This window comes from Pipra filicauda, unplaced genomic scaffold (genome assembly GCF_003945595.2).
Source record: "Pipra filicauda isolate LSUMZ 115617 unplaced genomic scaffold, ASM394559v2 scaffold930_size49779_pilon, whole genome shotgun sequence".
In the NCBI taxonomy this organism is placed as follows: domain Eukaryota; kingdom Metazoa; phylum Chordata; class Aves; order Passeriformes; family Pipridae; genus Pipra; species Pipra filicauda.
The window spans coordinates 43776-49775 of NW_024105121.1; the positions used below are offsets into that span (position 1 = coordinate 43776).

Below are 6000 nucleotides of genomic sequence, written 5' to 3' on the forward strand. Positions count from 1 at the left end.
GTGACCTCTTCCAACAGGGGAAGACTGAAGGAAGCGGTGCCAGACAGAACTGGAGTTTCTGGAGAATAAAAGCTGGAAGCGTGCCCCCGAAAATCCCCCCGGCTGGTCAGCGGTCTGACTTGCACGGACCGGTGGCCTTGGCCAGGAGCGGTCCTGCGGGAAGCGCCTTTGCCCAGGCTGTAATTTTAATTTCCATTGGATGCTTGGCAAAGCCCCCCTGGGTGAGCCCCAGTGCCTGGCAGGAGCGGAGCGGGCTTCCAGGGAGGTATTCACCTGGTCAGCGGCATGAGCCATCCTACCTGAGGCCTCGGTGAGTGCTTTTTGTGTGACGGGACAGTGAAGCTGTGGGAATGACCTGGCTAGTGCTCGGTGTGGTCCTAATTAAGGTGTCTTTTACTCCGTGTTCCCAGGCTCCCTGTTTTCCTTCGGTCGCCGTGGGTGTGCCAGACGCCTCTGGCAGGACTAACCCCGTGGCTTTTCTGTCCAACGTGCTGTGCTGTGCTGTGCTGTGCTGTGTGTGCCTGCAGGTAAGAAAAGCGGGGAGTGCAGTCCCTCTGCTTTGCTCGCTGTGTCTCTTGGGGAGTGATTTTGGAGGGGAATCCCAGAGCGATTTGGTTTGAAGGGGACCTTCAAAGGCCAGCCTGCCTTCCGTGGGCAGGGACACCTTCCACTGTCCCCGGTTGCTGCGAGTCCCGTCCAGCCCGGCCTGGGACACTTGCAGGGATGGGGCAGGCTCAGCTTCCCTGGGCAGTGTGCTCTAATATCTCTCCACTGGCATCCTGAAAAATGTCGTCAGCGTGTTTTGGTGGACGCCGGTAAGCAGGACCCGGGTGAAGAGGACATTCTCTGAGGTGCTGGGAGAAGGAGGACTCGTGCGGGCACCTCCAGAGACAGCGGGAACGGGAGCGTGCTGCGGAGAAGGAAAATTCCAGGGGGTGGGTGCTAGGAAATTTGTCCTTCCCTCGCCCTGTGCTCTGCACTCAGCAATGGGTCAAGTGCAGAAGTTTCCTGGGGACCCTGGAAAAGGATGCCGGGTCTGCTAAGAAAAGTGGGGCCAAAGGAGCAGGACCTGGGTCTGCGAGCGTGGGAGAAACAAGGGCCGGGTCATCCTCTGCCTCCGGGAGGGAGTGCAGCAGGAAAGGCCACGGACTAAAGCACTGAAGTGCCGTTCCCCAGGGAGCCCCTGCCCAGCACTGAACTTGCTTCTGCACTTGCTGGCCCTTTCCCAGCGGAGCCGAAGCGTCGGGTGCGGGTGCCGGGGGGATGGAGCTGCCAAGGACAAACTGGGAGGGTGTTTGCGAGGGAAGGGGGGAGAAGGAGCTCTTGACGTGCTTTTTTTCCTTCTTCATCCCACAGAATTGCCACGGGAGGAAATACTTCAGAGGGGCTTCCCTCCGGATAAGCCCGGAATGTGCCAGGAGGTTTCAGCCGGGAGGAAAGGAGCTGTGGAAGAAAAGCAGCCTAAAAATAGCCAGCGGGGATCATCAGGTTTTCCAGCCAAGAAGCACAAGGAGAGAGATGAGGGAATGGGGTTCCAATTCCTAATGATTTGGTGGGTGCAGGAATGATTTGTGTGTGTTTTCCAGTGCCTTTTGATTCGTGAGATGGTTTTAAAATGATGGCTTTAGCAATCAACTAAATCGGAGATGTTGTTTCTGGGAGGAAATGGTGCCAAATAAATGCAGAGTTTTGGGTCAGGTTTTGGGATGATTTGGGTCAGGTTTTGGGGTCAGTTTGGGGTCACTGTTTGGGGTGATTGGGGTCAGTTTTGGGTCAGGTTTTGGGAGGATTTGGGTCAGGTTTTGGGGTCAGTTTTGGGTCAGCTTTTGGGGTGATTTGGGTCGGTTTTGGGTCAATTTTTGGGGAGCACTGGGTGTTCCTGGGGGGTGTTGGGGAGCACTGGGTGTTTACTGGGGAGCACTGGGAGAGAAGATGAAAAATAAAGAGAATAAAAAATAAACGAAATAAAAAAATGAAACATAAAAAACAAAAGAAAATTAAAAAAAAAAAGGCAAAAAAACTAAAAAGGAAATTAAAATGAAAATGAAATAAAAGAGAAAAAAAAAAAGAAAAAGAAAAAAAAAAAGAAACCCCTTCTTGGGCACCCCGTTTCCTCTCCTCCCGCCCCCCGACCCGTAAATTGCGGGGTCATCACCCCTCAAATGTGAGACGGGGATCCCAAAATGCGGGTGGGGGAACCCCAGGGGGCCGAAAAAGCGGAGGGGGAGCCGCAGTAAGAAAGCGAAGCCGGGCGGTCGGGCGGCGGGGTGGGGGGGGCAGGCAAGGTGGCGACGGCGGCGCGTGCGCAGTCGTTGGCAAGACGCCGGCGATCACGTGGTAAGTAAGGGCAGCCAGGAGCGGGACCGGCGACGCATGCGCAGTGGCTCTCGTGACGGTGCAGCGCGCCCCGCTCGAGTTAAGGGCCGGTTCCGGCGGCAGGGCGGGACTGGCGGTCTCCCGTCTCTGGCGGGGTGTGTGTGGGGGGAATAACGTGAAGATTTTTTGGGGTGAAAGCGCAGAAATGAGCGAGGAGGGCCGGTAATTTGGGTAAACTCGGTCACCGGAAGTAGAGAGCGACCGGAAGTCCTCCAAGGCCCCGGCCCGGCAGTCCGCCAAGCCCACAGTAAAGATGGCGCCGCCAGGACCGGAACGACCACACTAAAGATGGCGGCCCCGGCCCGGAAGTTCGCCCCGACGCCACACTCAAGATGGCGCCGCCAGGACCGGAACTTAGCCGAGGCCACACTCAAGAGGGCGGCGAGAGGCCCCCGCCCTGGCCTCAGAGAGGCGTCTATCCTGTTGCCTGACCTCCGCCGCGACCCGGACCCCCGCCCCGCGCCCGCAGCGCCGTCTCGCCGCGCCGCTTCCCGCTGTGGGGACGGGGCGGGGCGCTCGGCGGCGCCGGGCGCGGGCGGCAGGTTCGCGGGCGGCGGCAGGCACCGGCGCGGGCAGACCCCTCTCGCGCCGCGGCGCGCCGCGCACGCGCGACGATCTCAGGGGGTCGCCGTCCTCCCGCCCCGTTCCGCCCCGTTCCGCCCCGTTCCGCCCCGTTCCGCCCCGCTCCGCCCCGCTCCGCTCCGCTCCCGGTCGGTCCCGCCGTGCCCCGGAGATGCTGTCGGGGCTGCGCCGCCGCCTCCCCCCCCCCCCGGAAGCGACCCACGGCGGCAGATCCGACGTCGGGCTCTGCAGGAGATCGTCGCCGGGGTAAGCGGGGGCCCGGCGGGGGGGCGGCGGCCGCTCTTCTGCCTCTCCCGCGGCCAGCGGGGCCTGCAGGCAGGGGAAGCGACGGGCAGCTTTCTCGCCTCTGCGGAGAAACTTGCACCTGCGTGCCGCCGCAGGGCCGGGTTCGGATGTGCCCTGGCATTGCACACGCACCACACCCCCCCGCGGGGAGGGTCTGCGCTGCCTCGGGGTCCCTGTCTGTGCTGCCGGGAGAGAGAAATCCTTTGGGAAGCTGGGCTGGAAACAGCAACTCTGTGAACTGCTCAGCTTTTCCTAGGCAAGGGCAGGTTTTAGGGAAGAAAGGCCCGGACGCGCGAAAGGCGCCGCGGGTCTCGCCAAGGAGGGGGGGGGGGGCGCGCGGCTGCAGTGCCGCTCCCGGCCGTGTCCGCCAGGCGGCGACTGTGAGGCAGGGCCCGGCGCTCGGGGGCGCTCTGGCAAGCGACGCTTGCCCTGGGAAAGCGGCGGCCTTTGGCCACTGCCGGCCTTCCCCCGCAGTGCCCGGGCTGGCCCAGCGCCTGGCAAAACCTCGTAGGGAAAAGGCAAGCAACACCTGCGGTGGTTCTGCCCCTTCTTTAGCCAGGGACTGGAACACAGACAAAATCAAGGGGCTCTTTGACCTGGGCAGGCTCCCAGCATTTTTCAGCCTTCCTTAGCAGGGCATTCTCACCCTCTGAAGAGCTGAAAGGCTTTAACAGCTGGAGACGCGCCTGCAGCTGTGCAGATTAATGTCCTTTCTTTTAGGAAACGAAGGGGAAGTTTTCCTGTTGTGAGCCTAAAGACCGAGTCTACTCTGCTTTTTCAATCAGGTGACGAAGCTTATGGAAAAAAAGACCAAAGGCCTCGAGGTGAGTCCATTCTACCCAGTTCTGCTTTTCTGGGATCGGGTTGGGAAAATCACGTGAAATTCTGAAAAGCTTCTCTCCGTGTGTTCTAGTTGTTTTTTCAGCCTTGGTGTAAGTTTCATGTAGAAAAGGGCATAGAATTGTTAGAACAGAGAAACACGACTTTCTCGGGAGAGATGGAAGAAAAGGCTGCTGATTCCAGTTCTGCTTTTCTTGTCTTCTGTTAGCCTGTCATTTTCTCTCCCCTACTGTTCAAACAGGCAGCAATTAATTGCTCTGCTGAAGAGTTTGCTGTACTAAGTGTCTGTCAAATCGATGCCTTCAACTCAAGATAGCACCTGCTCCGTAGTTACAAAAAGCTCCTCACAGGAAATTTTCAGGCGTGCCCATAAACCTCCTGGCTGTTTGTTTGGGAGTACAGGGTTTTCTCGTCTGTAACAGAATAGTCGTGGCATTTGCTATGGCATGCTGGTGGCAATCTAGTCAGAAGAGGCCCCCGTGCTTCACTAATTTTGCCTTTTTGTTGTTCAGGGTGACTTCTTCCCAGGGATGTTCTTCTTGACCCCCCGGGGCAAACGGAGGTGTCAGCGTCAGGAGCCATCCTAACTGAGGCCCTGGTAGGTCAGTGCTTTTTGTGTGACCGGACGGTGAAGCTGTCTGTGGGAATGACCTGGCTAGTGCTCGGTGTGGTCCTAATTAAGGTGTCTTTTACGCCGTGTTCCCAGGCTCCCTCTTTCCCTTCGGTCGCCGTGGGTGTGCCGGACGCCTCTGGCAGGACTAACCCCGTGGCTTTTCTGTCCAACGTGCTGTGCTGTGCTGTGCTGTGTGTGCATGCAGGTAAGAAAAGCTGGGAGTGCAGTCCCTCTGCTTTGCTCGCTGTGTCTCTTGGGGAGTGATTTTGGAGGGGAATCCCAGAGCGATTTGGTTTGAAGGGGACCTTCAAAGGCGAGCCTGCCTTCCGTGGGCAGGGACACCTTCCGCTCTCATCCCCGGCTGGATGCTCCCAGTCCCGTCCAGCCTGGCCTGGAACACTTGCAGGGATGGGGCAGGCTCAGCTTCCCTGTGCAGTGTGCTCTAATATCTCTCCACTGTCATCAGGAAAAATTTTGTCAGCGTGTTTTGTTCAACAATGGTAAGCAGGACCCGGGTGAAAATTGCATTCTCTGAGGTGCAGAGGGAAATAATTATCCTTTGAAGACAAATGTAATTCAGTTTTGCACGAGTCTTGTCTGCCTTATGTTTGAATTGCTTTCTATTCTAGGCAGTTGTTTTAAATTAAACTTTTATTTTGTGTCTCCCCCCCAGTATCGTGTCCAAGACAAAGCGACCTTTCCTCGTGGGAATGGACCGGCCGGGCTTTGGCAGTCTGGCCCCTCGAAAGCCTTAAGTGACCTCTTCCAACAGGGGAAGTCTGAAGCAAGCGGTGCCAGACAGAACTGGAGTTTCTGGAGAATAAAAGCTGGAAGCGTGCCCCCGAAAATCCCCCCGGCTGGTCAGCGGTCTGACTTGCACGGACCGGTGGCCGTGGCCAGGAGCGGTCCTGCGGGAAGCGCCTTTGCCCAGGCTGTAATTTTAATTTCCATTGGATGCTTGGCAAAGCCCCCCTGGGTGAGCCCCAGTGCCTGGTAGGAGCGGAGCGGGCTTCCAGGGAGGTATTCACCTGGTCAGCGGCAGGAGCCATCCTACCTGAGGCCTCGGTGAGTGCTTTTTGTGTGACGGGACAGTGAAGCTGTGGGAATGACCTGGCTAGTGCTCGGTGTGGTCCTAATTAAGGTGTCTTTTACTCCGTGTTCCCAGGCTCCCTGTTTTCCTTCGGTCGCCGTGGGTGTGCCGGACGCCTCTGGCAGGACTAACCCCGTGGCTTTTCTGTCCAACGTGCTGTGCTGTGCTGTGCTGTGTGTGCCTGCAGGTAAGAAAAGCTGGGAGTGCAGTCCCT

At 58.1% G+C, this 6000-nt stretch overlaps 1 long non-coding RNA gene across 2 annotated transcripts; it reads left to right on the top strand.

Annotated features, from left to right (window-relative positions):
• Positions 1 to 3100: 3100 nt before the first annotated feature.
• Positions 3101 to 4834, top strand: LOC120325311. 2 transcript variants are annotated; one of them, XR_005567244.1, is made up of 4 exons: positions 3101 to 3204; positions 4029 to 4067; positions 4596 to 4681; positions 4790 to 4834. It is a non-coding gene; the product is annotated as an uncharacterized LOC120325311 (long non-coding RNA). The 2 variants fall into 2 exon arrangements; XR_005567245.1 differs by having other exon boundaries at positions 4596 to 4685; positions 4790 to 4830.
• Positions 4835 to 6000: the final 1166 nt, after the last annotated feature.